Raw genomic sequence first — 16456 nt, 5'->3', positions numbered from 1 at the left:
GCTGAAACGGAAAATGGCAAACACATACCAGCGAATGTTTCCACATGCAGTGAATGGCAAAACTTAATGCCAAACCCATGAATGAGTTTACATGAAGAGAGACAGAGCAGCTTCGTATGGGTGTAAACTCAAAATTATAATTATATTGACAAATTTATGAAACCTCCCACCCACCTGAGGACACCCGCTGGCACCCCAAAAGGCTCCACAGAACATTTAGTGGGGCTTGCCCCAAAACTGATGGAGTTGTTTGGGGAAGGACAGACACACTCCTGCATTATTATATAGTCACCTGCAAAAGTATTCACCCCCCACCAATAATGCCACATTTATATGAATTACGAATTATGTAGAAACAATTTTCCAAATGAACTTTTTTTTATTTATAACTGCAGAGATCAAACTAAACACCGTTAAAGTTGATGACACTAAACACCATTACAGTTGAAAAAGCAGTTGACTCTACCCTGGACATGCTGCTTCTGCTTTTTCTAAGCATGGATGGAGGTCCTTAATGCCAGACATGAGATCACAGCCATCGGGATAGATATATCACGAGCTTTCGAAATGGTCTGGCACCCTGAACTCTCTTCTTATGGTATCCAAAGCAATCTACACTGATGGCTCACTGACTTCCTCCCCTATCATAGTCAATGCATGACTCTAAATGAAATTCTCTCATCTCATCTTCCCATTAAGGGTAGAGTTCCTAAAGGTAGTGTTCTGGGCCCTGTGCCTTTTCTAATCTTCATCAAAGATCTCTTCAACTCTCTGGCAAATCCTCTATCTTTTTGCTGATGACTCCACCCTCTGCCGTACCATCTCCCATCCCACAGATCGGCAGGCAGCAAGCAGCCTCTTCACTCTCTGCAGACCTGCATAAAAACAAGTCGATCATACACTTGCAGCACATCTTTTAATCCTGACAAACCTCACACTATCACTATGTCTCTCCAAAAGGACCATCTTGTAACTTCACTCCTCCCCCCCTCCCATTTACCTTCTCAAAAATCCCCTTGAAGAACTTCCATCACTCAAGCTTTTGGGTCTCACTACCTGCCATGAACTTTCCTGGGAAAGCCACATTTACAAGCTGGCCTCCAAAGCCAGTCACCGACTCAACATCCTCCGTCATGCAAAGTCCTTCCTTGGCACACCTGAGCTCTGAACCACATACAAAGCTTTCATCTGCAGCTTTATGGATTACTGCTCTCCCTTCTGGGCTGGTGCTCCTGCCTCACAACTAGCTCGGCTTCACGCTGTGGAAACCAAGGCTTTTAGGATTATTGTTATCTCCCGCGACGAGACTCTTTGGGTCTCTCACTCACCGTAGGGAGGTTGGTGGTCTTTCTGTCTTCTACCAACTCCTCCCTTGCCTTGCACCCCCTGCTCTGTCTGTGCTCTGTCCCCCTAATAATTTTGCAGGGTGCTCAAAGTCTGTCAGCAACGCCCATTCTGGGGGCAACCTGAGGGGAAGAGTGGGATCTGGCCAAAAGAAAGAATCACTGCCCACCTTCGCCCTTTCATTCCTCTTTTCCCATCGCCCTGTGGAACAAACTCCCACACTCTATTAAATCACAGTCTTCCCTTCAGGTCTTTAAAACAGCTGTTCATCACCATCTCATATCTTCCTCCATTCAAAATCATGATCTCTTCTTCCCCCGTTAATCCACCCCAAACCCACTTTCTTCAAATTCCATTTTCCTTCCTGAAAGTTCCTGCAGTGTCCATCTTGTTTATCCTATGTACCCCACCCCATCCTTTTATCTTCCATATATCTCTTGATGTCCCTGTTCCTTATAATGGTTGTGCTTCCCTCTTTCACCCCCCCACCCCCCATCTCCTGCTCCCTTTGTTAGATGTTCCGTGTGTTCGCTCTAAAATGAGCCTCGACAAAGAATATAAATAAAAATCGCACCCATGTCCGAAGGAAGCAGTTCAGTTTGGCATTTTGAATATGAAATAGGCAAAGCATAGAAACGAATAAAACCCTGTAGAATTACCCTGAGGAACCCTTTAGAATTAAACACAGTGGGTGAGATAGGTTCTTCTTCGTCTTCATTTTTGATGGACGAATGGAGGAAGAAGGAGCGCCAAATATTGAAGCGGATTCACCACTTAAAAAAACAAACCAAAAAAAAAAAAAATAGGACCACTGGACCTGTAGCTTATCTCGACCCTGGCCAAATGGTGTAACCGAAATTTGGTGGCATTCTGACTGGTGGGTCTGTCGAAGAGTTTAAAATAAATTAATGCGATTTTCCCCAAAAGTTGACTTAGTCGGACATTTTTACACGTTTCCGGTCACGTGATCAGCATGGCCTCCACAATTTAACATCCCTACCCTGGCCTAATGTTGTAACCCAAATTTGGTAGCATTGTGTAGATGAGTTGGTGTGGTGCTCGCGCAAGCAAGATGGGCTGAATGTCCCCTACCTGTGTTGGATTTCCTTGTTATTCTGACTGGTGGATCAGGAGAAGATTTTGGAAGGAATTTGTGGACCCTGTCCTAATGTTGGAACCCAAATTCAGTAGCATTCTGACTGGTGGATCTGGAGAAGAAGATTTTTGAATAAATATACCAAGTCAGCCAATGTAATCATGTGACCGGAATGAGCTTTGCAAATCCTGTTACCAGTCAGGAGAGAAACATTGCTTCTAAATTTCAGCCGGATCGGCCCAGCGGTTTGGCTGCAGAAGTCAAAAAAGGAGACAGATGGATGGACGGATGATGTGCGATGACAATACCTAATCTGGAATGTAAATTCCAGATAAGCTAATAAGTCAGGACTTTGACTAGACCACTGAAGAACATTCATTTTCTTCTTATTCAGCCACTCCAGTATAGCTTTAGCTTTGTGCTTCAGATGATTGCGCTGCTGAAATGTGAATCTCCTACCCAGTTTCAGATTCATGGCTGACTCAAGCAGGTTTTCATAAAGGATTCTCCTGTACTTTGCACCATATAGTGTCCCTTTTATCCTGACAAGATTGCCAGTCCCTGCTGATGAACATAACATGATGCCAGCCCGATAACATGATGCTGCCACCACCATGCTTGGCAGTAAGGATGGTGTTGACCGAGTGATGTGCAGTGTGTTAGGCTTGTACCAGACGTTACGCTTTGAATTTAGACCAAAAAAAAATGTTAATTTTTTGTCTCATCTGGCCATAAAACAATTCTCCATATCCCTGCAGTATCATTTAGATGACTTTGTTTTGTTTTTTGCAAACTCCATATGAGCTTTAAGATGTATCTTTTTCAGTAATGGCTTCTTTCTTGCTCTATCCATGGAGGCCAGCTTTGTGAAGGGAATGGGATATTGATATTGTGAATTGATGAACATTGACCCCCATAATCAGGCAATGAGCTTTGCAGATCCTTAAGTTATTGTTGGATTTACAGGGACATCCCAAACCACTTTCCTGCTTGCCTGGCTGCTGAGTTTGGATGGGTGACCTGATCTGGGTGGTATGATACGTCTTCCACTTCTTAATGATGGATTTCACCATAATTAAAGCGACAACGAGTGACTTTAAAATCTTCTTTTAATCCTCTCCCGAACAGAGCTTCTCCACTACTTTATGTCTGACTTCTTTGGAAAGCTCATTGGTCTTCATTGTTTGCCTTTTTGGTTGAACAAGAAAGTTGCACCTTAAACCTCCTTAGATCAGTGGGGGAGCTTAATTTTTGAAGTGAAACCACTGATTACATACAGGTGAAATCTATTACACTTAGTTTTTAACCTTTCAAACAAATAAGTTGCTCCTGAAGTGATTTAGGGTTAATTCAGCAAAGGGTTTGAATACTTATGCAATTGAGAATAATCGGATTTTCTCTGTTAATCTAACTTATTCATACTTATATGCTTTTTTTTTTTAGCTTATAACACTTTGAAGTAGTTTCTGAGGACTCTATATCAAGTTTGATTAAAAAGCATTATGAAATAGCTCAGGTGGCTTGAATACTTTTACAGGTCACTGTGAATCAAGGTGTTTCAATTTTTATCATCATTTATTATTATGTATGTTTTTTTCGATGTGGAATTCTAATTTTAATGACACCACGGTGTTGAAGGGACATCGATAATTAGCCAGTTCTTAGCAGCTCACAAAATGGCCAGTGCGCTGGGTTCAGATAGTTGTCTCGCTTTGCCAATGTTTCACAAATTTACTGGGTGTTACAGTGTCATTCTTCAGAGGTAGAGGGAAGAAGTAAAAAGCATACCTACAGCATGTTGACTCAACTGAATGAGCTTCTGTATTATCTTCTTGTAATTACAAGGTTCAAAACCCGATCCCGGTGGGTGAGCAAAAGCAATCTTCCACCTGGATGCCTTTCCATGGGATACAGCATCTGTGGCATGGCCCCACTCCAATAATTGCGATGAACTTGCAGATTATTTGTATTTGCTCGATTGATTAATATGCTTTCTATGTATTAAACTGTGATGATGATGTACCAACCATAATCTTTGCAAAACATTAGTGCTGCAGAATCCGTTTCTTGGCATGGGTTATGGTGGGTGGTTTGCCATTGCCTTCAAAGCCATCAGTTGGGGCAGGAATTTGGAATTCATTCCAAGGTGCATGCGATAGCTCCCCTACTTTTCATGAAGGACACCATGGGATCTTTAAGGCCCACCAACTAATGCTAGAAGACGGGACACCCGGTTTAATGTCCATTCCAGGGACAGCACACACACAGATGCCTGCAAAACACCAGGATGAGTTTACAGTTGGGTCAAGATTCGAACCCAGGCTTGAGAGCTCAGAGGCGAGTGCACAGTCCTCTCGGTGATCATGCCAGCCCATATTAAGCGATGGAGACCCTCTCTTGTGCAGCTTTTATTCATGTAATTTATTAATGGGATCAAGGTTGCTTACCTACAATAAATTTGTGAAGTTATAAGCTGGACCATGACCACAACCACAACTTTCACTTTATTTGCCTGCTGTTGTACTGTACTTTTGTTTTAATGGCTTCCAACAAAGTAACAATACTGTCAGCTTCACTTTCTCATCCACCAATTTAAAAAGCTATTTGTCTTGTTTAATCAGATTAAAATACAATTTGAACAAAGTTGCTTTGTACGTTGTCATGTTTCTCTTTTTTTTCCACTTTATCTTCTGAGGTGCATCGTTGATAAGGTAATTTTATGCTGCTGATAAATAATTGAAGTCGTACATGTTTCTGCAGCACAAAGTACAAACATAAAGATCGTAAATGCAGGGTATGGTCATGAGGGAGGGAAATGCAGGCAATAACCAGAGTTCATAGAACACGATACCCCATACAGTGTTAAAGTATATACTCCAATTTTAAAGATCATTTTAAAAAACTTCCGGATGTTTAGTAGTGCTGAAGCAGCCATATAAACCAACCAATTTAGCATGTCCAAGTACAACTAAACTGGAGATTATTGGAAGTGCAAAGAAGGCGATTTGTGTTCTATAGTGTTCAAGTGTATAATTAAATTTTAATAAAATAAAGATTGTAAAAATAATGTAAATAAATTAATTCTGGAATTTAGTGTCGTTGTCGCAGTGTCAATTACACCTTGTCTTACACATTGCATTAGTTCTTTGTATCTGTTGTTTGTGTCCTTTATGACATCATTCAAAACAGGAAGTTTCCTGTTTAGAATGATTTTCAAGCAGGTAGTGAGAGTAAAATTTTTTTTTTTTTATCTGAATCCTATCTGCGCATGTGTGATCCGGATGAATTCAATGACAAAGTACTGTAAAACAGCAGGTTTGTTTTCCAATTCATGTTAAAAATATAACATTTACTTTAAATAAGTGGTTCCTCGATCATAAACTGACGGACGGATGGACATGAACCAATGGCTTAAACCCTGCTTTTCACTTCGCGTGTGTGGGGTAACTATTGTGGTGGGAAACAGGCAGCCTGGGAAAGAGCATCTAAAAATTCGGAATCATCAGGAAATGGTCAAGAACTGCTGGAGAATAGATAAACAAGTTTCTGCACAAGTTTTCTGCAACCGGTTGAGACGGCATCAGCCCACGTGTCCTAAAAACCTGCTCTTCTGCTCTTGCTCACCCTCCCTCTGTTCTATTTACCCTCTCATTTGCTCAAGATCATCTGCCATCTGCTTGGAAATCAGCAAACATTACTGCCCTGCATAAAAAGGTGCAAAAACAGATCGCTGCAACTACAGACCAATCAGCCTTCTCCCAATCATCAGCAAGGTTATGGAATCCATCATCGCTTCAGACATTAAATCCTTCCTCTTCTCCAATGGCTTGATTTCCGATCATCAATTTGGTTTCAGACCAGGTCACTCTATCCTGGGATATGTTGCTTCTGCTCTCCCAACAATGGATGGAGATCCTCAATGCCAGACAGGAAATCTGAGCCGTATCCCTGGACATATCACGTGCTTTTGACACGGTCCAGCACCCTGCCCTGCTCACTAAACTCTCTTCCTATGGTATCCAAGGCCATCTCCATCCATGGCTCGCAGACTTCCTCTCCTGTCGCAGTCACCGTGTGGCCCTAAATAGAGTTCTTTCATCCCCTCTTCCTGTCCAGGCTGGAGTTCCTCAAGGTAGCGTTCTGGGCCCTGTTCTTTTTCTGGTTTTCATCAATGATTTCTCCGACTCTGGAAAATCCTCCATATGTCTCTGCTGATGACTCCACCCTCTGCCATACCATCGGTCATCCCTCAGACCGGCAAGCAGCAGCTTCTTCGCTCACTGCAGATCTGGATAAAATCACAAACTGGTCCAACACTTGGAACATGTCTTTCAATCCGGACAAATCTCACACTCTCACTATGTCTCTCCGAAAGGACCGTTTAGAAACCCCCCCCATCCACTTTCTCAACAACCCTCTGGAAGAACTTATTTCTTTCAAGCTTCTGGGTCTCACTATCTGCCATGATCTTTCCTGGGAAAGCCACATTTCCAACGTGACCTCCAAAGCCAGTAGCCAACTGGGAATCCGTCATGCAAAGTCCTTCCTTGGCTCACCTGAGCTCCTGACTACATACAAAGCTTTCGTCCACAGCCTGATGGAGTACTGCTCTCCCCTCTGGGCTGATGCTCCTGCCTCCCACCTTTCTCGGCTTCACACTGTAGAAACCAAGGCATTTTGGATATTGGCATCTCCTGCAATGAAGCCGAGTCTTTGGGCCTCTCACTCTCTCACCACAGGCTGGTCGGTGGTCTTTCTGTCTTCTCCCGTCTCCTCTCCAGCCTCGCCCCCCCCTGCTCTCCCTGCGATTCGTCCCCACCACATTTCCGCAGGGCACTCAAGGTCCGCCAACAACCCCCTTCTGGTAAAACTACCAAAATCACGAATCAATGCTCACCTTCACTCTTTCATTCCTCTTTTCCCCCACCTTTGGAATAAACTCCCTCACTCTATTCAATCCCATTCTTCCCTCAAGGCCTTCAAAACAGCTGTTCACCACCACCTATCACCCCCCATCCAAATCCTCGATCTTTCCTCCCCCATGAATAATCCACCCAAGCCCACATCCTTCAAATTCCCTGATTTCCTTCCTGAAAGTCCCTGTAATGTCCATCTTCTATTCCCCATGTTCCCCACCCCATCCCATCCCTCTCCCTTCCACAGATCTCCTAATGCCTCTGTTCCTCACTGTTTTGTCCTTCCCACTCCCACCCCTCTTGTCTAATGGCCACCTTGCTGTGCGCTGTGTGTTAGCTCTCACACGAGCCTCGACAAGGTATACAAAAAAAAAAAAAGGAAATGTACAGATAACATGTTATGCAATTTTAACTACTGCTGTACTTTACACGATGCTTCAATGATTGCAATCTTTCCAAAGTTTCAACCAACAATGAAATCAACTTTAACCGTAAACCCAGGGGAGGTAATGGCCCGGATATGAGGACTTCACCAAAGTAGTCTTGCTATAATGGAACTTTCTTCAATTGCTTGCATCAACCACTGCAGATCCTCACACCCCTTAAAATAAGATTCCCCCAAACATGACAGCACAAAATAAAGCACAAGAACATCAAGTAGATGGTCTTTTAGAAAAGGTACTCAAATTTATTATATGAATATTGAATCATGCTGACAATGGGCATGGAAATGCCTCTATACCTGTGTGCCTCTGAAACAATTGAGGGACCTCAGAAAGCGAAGCAAATGTCACAGAAAAGGTATTCAAAATCGTGTACAGTACAATATTAGTATACTAGCAAATACAACCCGTCGCTTCACTGACGGGAATATTAAGGGTGGGGGGGAGTAAGAAGGAGAGAAGAGGAAAGGAGGAAGTGAGGAGGGTAGGGTAAGGGGGCGGAGGAAGTGAGAAGGGAGGGGGAGCAGGGGGGGGGGGGGGAGAGAGGAGGGAAGGCAGTGTGAGGGGCAGGAAGGGAAGGCAACATGAGGGGAAGGCAAGCTAAAGTAGCATGAAGGGAGAGTCTGTCCAGAGATAATCACCGTCCGAACGACAGGTATACTTAAGAGGGGGTGGGAGAAAAAGAGAGGGATGGATGAGCGAGGAGGTAGGAACACCGAGGAGGAGTGGGGGAGTGAAGAAACAGGGGAGAGCAAAGAGGGGTCGGGGAGTACGGAGGGGTGGGGAAAGGGAAGGTAGCGCGAGTGGAGGGCAAAGGAAGGCAGTGTGAGAGGAGGGTCCATCTGGACATAACCACCGTCTGATCACGTCCGGAAATAACCACTGTCCAGACACATACGGATGTAACCATCGGGACATAACCATCATCAAGATACATTCGGAGACAGAAAGAGAGAGAGAGGTGTGGCAGGATGCTGCACTGGATTAGAAAGGGTTGGAGCGAGGATGGGACAAAGTGAGAGAGGAGGGGGGAAGTTGGGGTCGGGGAGTTAGCAGAGAATACGTTATGTTTTATGAACAAAACACACACACACACACACACACACACACACACACACACACACACACACACACACACACACACACACACACACACACACACACACACACACACACACACACACACACACACAGTGTGACAGGTGGAAAAAAAATTTGGCTCTGTAATTTATAGAACGCGTTAATATGACGAACGGCTCAGAAATCGGGTGTTATCAAATGTATCATGGAGACAAAGGAAAACATGATCACTCAGACACTGCTGAGATTAAAAGTTAAAAACTCCAAGATACAGGGTGAAACTTTGCCACCACGGTGCCCGTAACCAAGCATGCAGGCATACATACACACCCGCGGAGAGTCCCTCAATTACAGATCCAAGTATACCCAAATATGTACCTCTACCTTGTAGCAACGGTTGACTGTATATCCTGATCAGGACACAAACTGCACCACCGTCCACTGGAGGGCACTTGGCAAGCGGCTCAAGCACTCAAGCAAGCACTCCAATTGAATGGTTGAATCGGACAACTGGCTTGGCAAGCCATAGCTATGTCGAAATTAGACAAATGAAGACTTTTTTGCAGTAGGAACTGCTGCTAAATTCAATTCTGGAACTTCAATTTTGTAATTCAGCTTAATTTAAGAGATTCTCGAGGTTATGGCATGTGTGGAAATGAAATAAATCCACGAATGCTGCGGTCTCCTGGAGTTTATAAGCAGTGCAATATACCCAGCAATTCGTAGCTATGATGAACAGGCATTCGATAATATGAGTGAGGAAAGTGGAAAAAAACAAAACATTTTATCATTAACAAATCCTTGTGGCCTGTTCCAAATCAAGGGATGGTTGATCAGGCAGAAAAAAAAAACAATGGCAGCTTCAGACCACATCAAGGTTACTCAGGAAATGCCTTAAGACCCCACAGAGCGAGGTGGGCGAGGATGTGCCCGATAAAGGACATAATTAAATAAGGCCATTAAGTATCTTCAAAATGAGTTTTAATTAACCCAAACACCAAATTTTCAGTCATGCAATTCCTTGGAGTTCCCTTAGTGCACATGCAAAGTTTCGGGCTACTAGGTTTCATTGTTTTGGAGTTATGGAGGAGACACACTGACACACACACATTTATTTGTACAGATTAAGTGAAAAACATTTTTACATTTTTTTGAAAAACATTACAAGCAACACTCAAGACAGCAAATTCTACCACAAAAAATAAATTATTATTCAGAAGGAACAGGGAACAAAAGAAAATACATTTGTTCCCACTCTGACTTGAGTAGATGGTGGGAAGGGGACAGGAGTTGTTGAGTTGGGGGGGAGGGGAGGTTAATGCACAGAGGTATTATCAAAATAAAGACCACTTATTGCACCATAGTTTCAATAATGTAGCACTATAGTCCCACGCTGTACGATGATGATTACAATCACTTGGCTTATGGGGCAGGCACCATCGCTCACTTGTCGACAAATTATTATATATAGTTCCCGCAGTGAGACACTAAGTGAACGGTCTTGGTGTCTGTAGTGTCCTGCTTTTTGAAAAACAAGTTTTCCATTATTTAATTTCTAAACTTTTCCCAAATCCCAATTATTTAAATATATATATATATATATATATATATATATATATATATATATATATATATATATATATATATATATATATATATATATATTCAATTTTCAGTTATTTCATTATTTTCATTTTTTATTCTGAGTTTGATTCCTGACATGACAGTATTTCACAGGCAGAAAGTGACATCAAACAGTACCCAATCCTTCAAATGGATCATTAAACCAGCCGTCTCATCTGCGAGCATTTCTTGTGGACATCTTTTCAAAAGTTACATCATTGTGTGCCGGTCCCAAAGTAAAACTGCAAATGTCTACCCTTTGGTGCAAAATAGTCTGTTTCTACCAGTGTGCAAAGTACCTGACTGTGTATTTTGTGAGATGAAAAAAAATAATCCTGGTTTTCCTTTTTTACTATTGGAGAGAGTTTGTAATAAAAGAGGTCAGGCAGTTGTAATTATGAAAACATTTAGATGAAGTTGGGATGCAGGTTTCACTGCAATAAATGTATACAACTGTGTCGGTTGTTTTTCACAAAATGAGATAAACAGCCCTGATCACTGATCGACAACAATTATGTGTTGGCAAGACCCAGAACGCACATAATGACACGCTGAAGAAAAAGTGTTTGCTCGCGTCCGAGAAAGATACCTGACACTCAATGGAGGACAATGCAAATTCAACAAGGACACAATAGAATTATATGGCTGCATTTTCGGTAAGAATGGCAAGTCATGAAATACCCTAATTCTCTGGAAAAAAATATCATAAACATAAACATCATAGAAGTGCAATTATCATCTACTAGCCGAAACCCCATCATAGACGGATTCCGAAGGTTGACTATTGCCACTATGTGCGATGCACTCTTACAGGTACGAAGTTTCTTTCAGTCCAGGTCACAGTACCGAGAAAAACGTGACGCGACCGCCAGGAGGAGCACAAAATTGGTCCTTCAGTATTAATATATAGAATACATATAGTACAAGAGAGATTTTTGTCTGTCTGTCTGTGTGGGTGTCACCATTTTTTCCTCAGAGGTGGCTGAACAGATTTTCATCAAACTTTCAGAGGTTCATCAATAAGTGCCAGGGAGTGTTTTAGGCAAAATAGAAATAAATAAATAAAATAAAAAAGGATTTCAATTAAAAAAAAAAATTTAATATTCAATTTTTGGAAAAAATTTAAATTAAAATATTTTTCAATTTATATTATACATTAAAAAAATCAAAATAATTCATTTTTATTTGTTTTTATAGTGCCTAAACCTTTGTAGCAAAGTAAAAAGTAATATTAAATGATCCCTGACCCCATTCTTTAGTGGATGTAGGGAAGTGTTTTTGGGCCCCCACAAAATAATAGAAAACCAGAACAGCACTCAGTGGAGCACATACCTCCACCAAGCTGAACAGTTTAAATTTTGTATCCCACTTATAGGCCTGATCTGCATCCATACCTTTACCAAAATCGAATCGGCTTGTTCTTGTTACCTGTCCAAATCATTCATCAAGTTTTGTCACAATCTATCCACACCTTTTTGGGATATCATGCAATGTATCGTATTTGGTCCCATCTTTCACTTATGACTTAAAACATTCTCGTATCCAGATCTGGATTTGGATCTTCACCAGAATCAAATCAATTTGTCCTTGTCGCACACCCAACCAGACCACTAAATTTCGTCCAAATCCATCCATAACTTTTTGAGATATCCTGCTCACAGACAGAGACAGACACGGGTAAAAACATAACCTCTGTCCATCTGCGGTGGCAGAGCTAAAAACCAACACTTGATTTCTTCAAAATGCCAACCGGATTAGAACAATGCCAGGTTTCCCTGGCTAGGACTAAATATCATATTGTTTGTTTGTTTTACTTCTATGCACTTTTGAACTGAAATTTTGAAGTGATGAAATGAGTTTTAAGCTAATGGTTGTACTCGCTGGGTGCACAAGGTTTAATGGGGTAAAAAAAAAATTATATGCCCGGTGGTGCATCCCAATTTTCTATATGTAAATGTGCATCGAAGAGGAAGCGAACTATCATCATCACCACAGCCAAATTACAAATGCCTGCCCAAACTACTACTGGGAGAGGGATGGAAAACAAACCAACCCAGCATGACCCCTGGCCAAGAAACTGCTTCAGCAGAACCAATGCTCTATATCACAGAGTATGGTACATGAGACAGACAGTCACTTAATGTGTATTGCACAGCACCGCATGGTAGAAGCCAGTATTACATGTGAGAAGTAGTACGAGATGGTACAAATGGTCATATTTGGCCCATAGCAGAACATTTACTAATTGCATTTTAGCTGGCTGTTAGAATCCAAGCTGGTCCCTTAAAATGCTGGAAATGTGTTTTAAACAAGCCCTCAGTGGAAAATGCAACCAAGTCCCAGTGCTCTTCCTGCCTTCGTTCGGCTGGCAAGCTGCATGTCCTTGGGTGTAACTGTTCTTGCTTTATCTGCTTTACATCCTACATTCCACAGCCCACCTCCCACAGTTGGTTCTGGGAACAGCGAAGGCTTTATCAACAGGTGTCAGGGATGATTAGCAGCTTAAGGGTGAGAGAACTTGAATGGTATGTGCAAAGATTGCTGTGTTGCAAGATCTGGGGTCTGATTGATTACCTCAAGGGCCCTAGGGAGGGGGAGAAAGGAGCCCACTGCCACATTTATTTCTTTATTTCTCTATTCCTTTGTTTCTTGGTCCACACTTTTAGTCCACATCTGGTTCCCCTTTAAAACTCTGCCTCGGGATAGAAGATCTACAAGTGTGTGATTGTAGTATGAACTTTGATGTGATTTGGAGGCCCACAGTTGGTTGTGGTCATTGCTTCGCATCCCGCATGCGTAGTGTTATCTTCTGAAATAAACCGTATCATTCAAGAATCTTCATTCGACTCTGTCACCATACTCGGCCGGGTGAAAGAGTCACGACATTACAAGTCATAAATTTAAAAGAACAAATTACCCCTGTGTGGGGATGACGGTCATCTCTATAATGTTTTTTACAATCATAATCGATGAACCGTTGCCAGATATCTCCTAAAATAACAGACTAGATAGGTTTTGAAAATGGCAACTTTCACAACTTTCCTGACCTCGTGACCTTGACCCTGACCTCGAATCCGGGAAAAAATATGTCGTTGGGTATCACTCATCGACCTCTACCCACATACCAAATTTCATCAAGATCGGAAGTAAAAAGTTTTCTTTGTACCGGGAGGTGTTTTTGACCATCTTCCAGGTTACGTGGTGGCCAAACGGGATGGAAATCCAAAAATCTGTCCGGTTAGATACAAGATAATATTTTTTACTATCATAATCAATAAACAGTTGCCGAATATCTTGTAGAATGGCAGATGAGATAGGTTTTGAAAATGGCGATTTTTATAACTTACGTGACCTCGTGACCTTGACCCTGACCTTGAACCCGGACAAAAGTTATATCGTTGTGCAACACTCATCGACCTCTACCCACATACTAAGTTTCATCAAGATCGGAAAGAAAAATTGACGGATGGACGGACGGACATTTGGTCCGGCTTTGTTAGGTCATCTCTGTAGAGATTACCTAAAAGGGGAAACTAACCCATCCATAAGGCACAAGGACAGGTTCTTTGCTTGTTGCAATTAAATCATTTAGGGTCATCAAGGACAATGCATTTTTAAATGAAAATAACCTATCCCCCCACCCCCAAATCTTCATCCTCCCCTTATCCAGGTCAGGTCAAGTATGGGAGCATGTGCCAGAACAGCGCGTCACTGCGTCCACTTTCCGCCGGTACTCCAGGGGCCTCCGTCTGGCCATCCCCCAGGCAGATGCCAGGCCCATGCCCATCTCCTTGAGATGATGGTCAACCTGCTGCAACCACGAGGCACGTGGTCGGCCCATTGGCCTCCTCCACTCATGAGACTCTCTCGCTGAGAGAATCTGGTGAGCAGGATCAGCGTCAGGAAAACGAGCCACATGTCCATACAGCCACAACTAACGCTCACGGACTATGCAGGTAACAAATCTCATCCGAGTCTCTCTCAGCAACCGCTTGTTGGACACAAAATCCGACCAGCGATAGCCAAGGATTCTCCGAAGAGACCTGGTACCAAAGGAATTAAGTCTCCATCTCAGATCCTTGGTCAGAGTCCAAGTCTCGCACCCATAGAGAAAGATTGGAAGTACCAAGGACCTGAAGACTCGGACTTTCGTCGTCCCGCAAAGGTACCGGCAGCGCCACACCCCATGATCCAGTGAATCCATGACTCCCCAGGCCCGACCCAGACGTCTATTGACCTCTGACTCACAGCCAGCAGAGACATGAATATCACTGCCGAGGTAAGTTAATCTCTCCACGACCTCAACATCCTCACCACAAACAGGCACAGACAGGACAGCAGCATCCAAGATGTCACCGAAAGCCTGGATCTTAGTTTTGACCCAAGAAACCCATAATCTCAGCGGCTCCGGCTCCTCATTCAGCACCTCGAGGGCCCCGAAAAGGGTATCTAAAGTCTCCGCAAAGATGACTGCATCATCTGCAAAATCAAGGTCCGAGATCTTTACATTCCCAAACGATGCAGCGCAGCTTGATCTCTCCGACATCCTCCCTAATATCCAGGCAATACAAGTGCTGAAAAGTGTGGGGGCCAGTACACACCCCTGATGAACTCCAGTAACAACTGGAAATAAGTTAGAGATGGTACCACCACACTTCACAGCACTCTCAGTACCAGAGTAGAGTTCAGACATCAGATCGAACAGTGTTGGTGGCACCGCACGAAGACCAAGAATCCCCCAGAGGACATCCCGATTCACTGAATCGAACGCTTTACAGAGATCAACATAGGCTGCAAGCAGCCCCTGCCGAAACTTTCGTCTGCGTTCGGTGAGGACACGAAGAGCAAGGATACGGTCAATCGTTGACCTCTTTGGTGTAAAGCCTGACTGCTCTGGATGCTGGTGCTCAAGCAGATGGTGGCGAACCCTTTCAAGAATTATCCGAGCAAAGACCTTGCCCGGCACTGAGAGCAGCGTCACCCCTCGGTAGTTGTTGCAGTCTTGGCGATCACCCTTCCCTTTCCAGAGAGGAACAACAAGGCCCCTCTTCCAATCAGTTGGGATGATGCCTGTGTTCCAGGCAGAGCACAAAGCTGCACGCAACGACACGAGTGCAGCATTTCCACCAGCCTTGAGAAGTTCAGCATGGATGCCACAGATCCCTGGAGCTTTGCCCCGTTTCAACTGGTTCACCGCAGCCCGTGTTTCCACAAGCGAAGGTGGACCAGAGTTGATTTTAGGGTCAGCAACAGGGATTGTAACACCCTTGACATCCAACTCGACAGCTGGGGGATCAGCCTGGTACAACCGCTCAAAGTAACCGGCCCAGCGGGCCTTCACTTCACTCCTCTGTCAAGAGCCTACCACTCTGCTCTCACTGCAGTGCTCCGAGTACATGGCCCTTTATCCAACAGAACATTTTCTTTTCAAAAACTCTCTCTCTCTATCGACCAGCAGCCTGTGGTTAGAGTTAAAGGGCCGTGTGAGGGGTCGGGGCCAATCGGAGTGCCCGATTCAGGTGATGACGCTTCGCTTCGGGGTGGCCCTGCGCTGCAAATCTGATCAAGTCAGAGCGGTCTCTCCGTCTCCCTCTCCCTCTCCTCGACATCGCCACAACCCACCTCCTGCTGCCTGGACTCTGCTTCCTCATCTCCGCCCACATGACGTTGACCCCACCCGCCTATCTGGTCCCGCCTACCACTCCATCCACACTCTCTGGACTCCTCTCCCCCCCCCGAAATATATTTGTGGCACGTTCGTGCAATTAAGTACAAAGTTAGAGATCATAGCCTCAACTCCTCTCCCTTCTTGTTTCCATACATTCTCCTTATCGGGGTGTGTGTGTGTGTGTGTGTGTGTGTGTGTGTGTGTGTGTGTGTGTGTGTGTGTGTGTGTGTGTGTGTGTGTGTGTGTGTGTGTGTGTGTGTGTGTGTGTGTGTGTGTGTGTGTGTGT

At 43.7% G+C, this 16456-nt stretch overlaps 2 protein-coding genes across 2 annotated transcripts in view; one reads left to right on the top strand and one right to left on the bottom strand.

The window, feature by feature from the left end:
* Window positions 1-5083, top strand: part of LOC147015736 (sulfate transporter-like) — a 56204-nt gene extending 51121 nt beyond the window's left edge. The window contains exon 7 of the mRNA XM_085848201.1: window positions 3407-5083. The gene's annotated coding sequence lies outside the window, so the exon portion shown is untranslated. The remainder of the gene's footprint in view (window positions 1-3406) is intronic.
* IDUA (alpha-L-iduronidase) overlaps window positions 1-16456 on the bottom strand; it is a 148767-nt gene that overhangs the window by 120085 nt on the left and 12226 nt on the right. The window lies entirely within an intron of this gene.

The sequence above is a fragment of the Eptatretus burgeri genome, chromosome 12 (assembly GCF_056783735.1).
Source record: "Eptatretus burgeri isolate ZD-2024b chromosome 12, Ebu_testis_v1, whole genome shotgun sequence".
NCBI lineage: Eukaryota > Metazoa > Chordata > Myxini > Myxiniformes > Myxinidae > Eptatretus > Eptatretus burgeri.
This window is presented reverse-complemented; position numbering and strand designations above follow the sequence as displayed.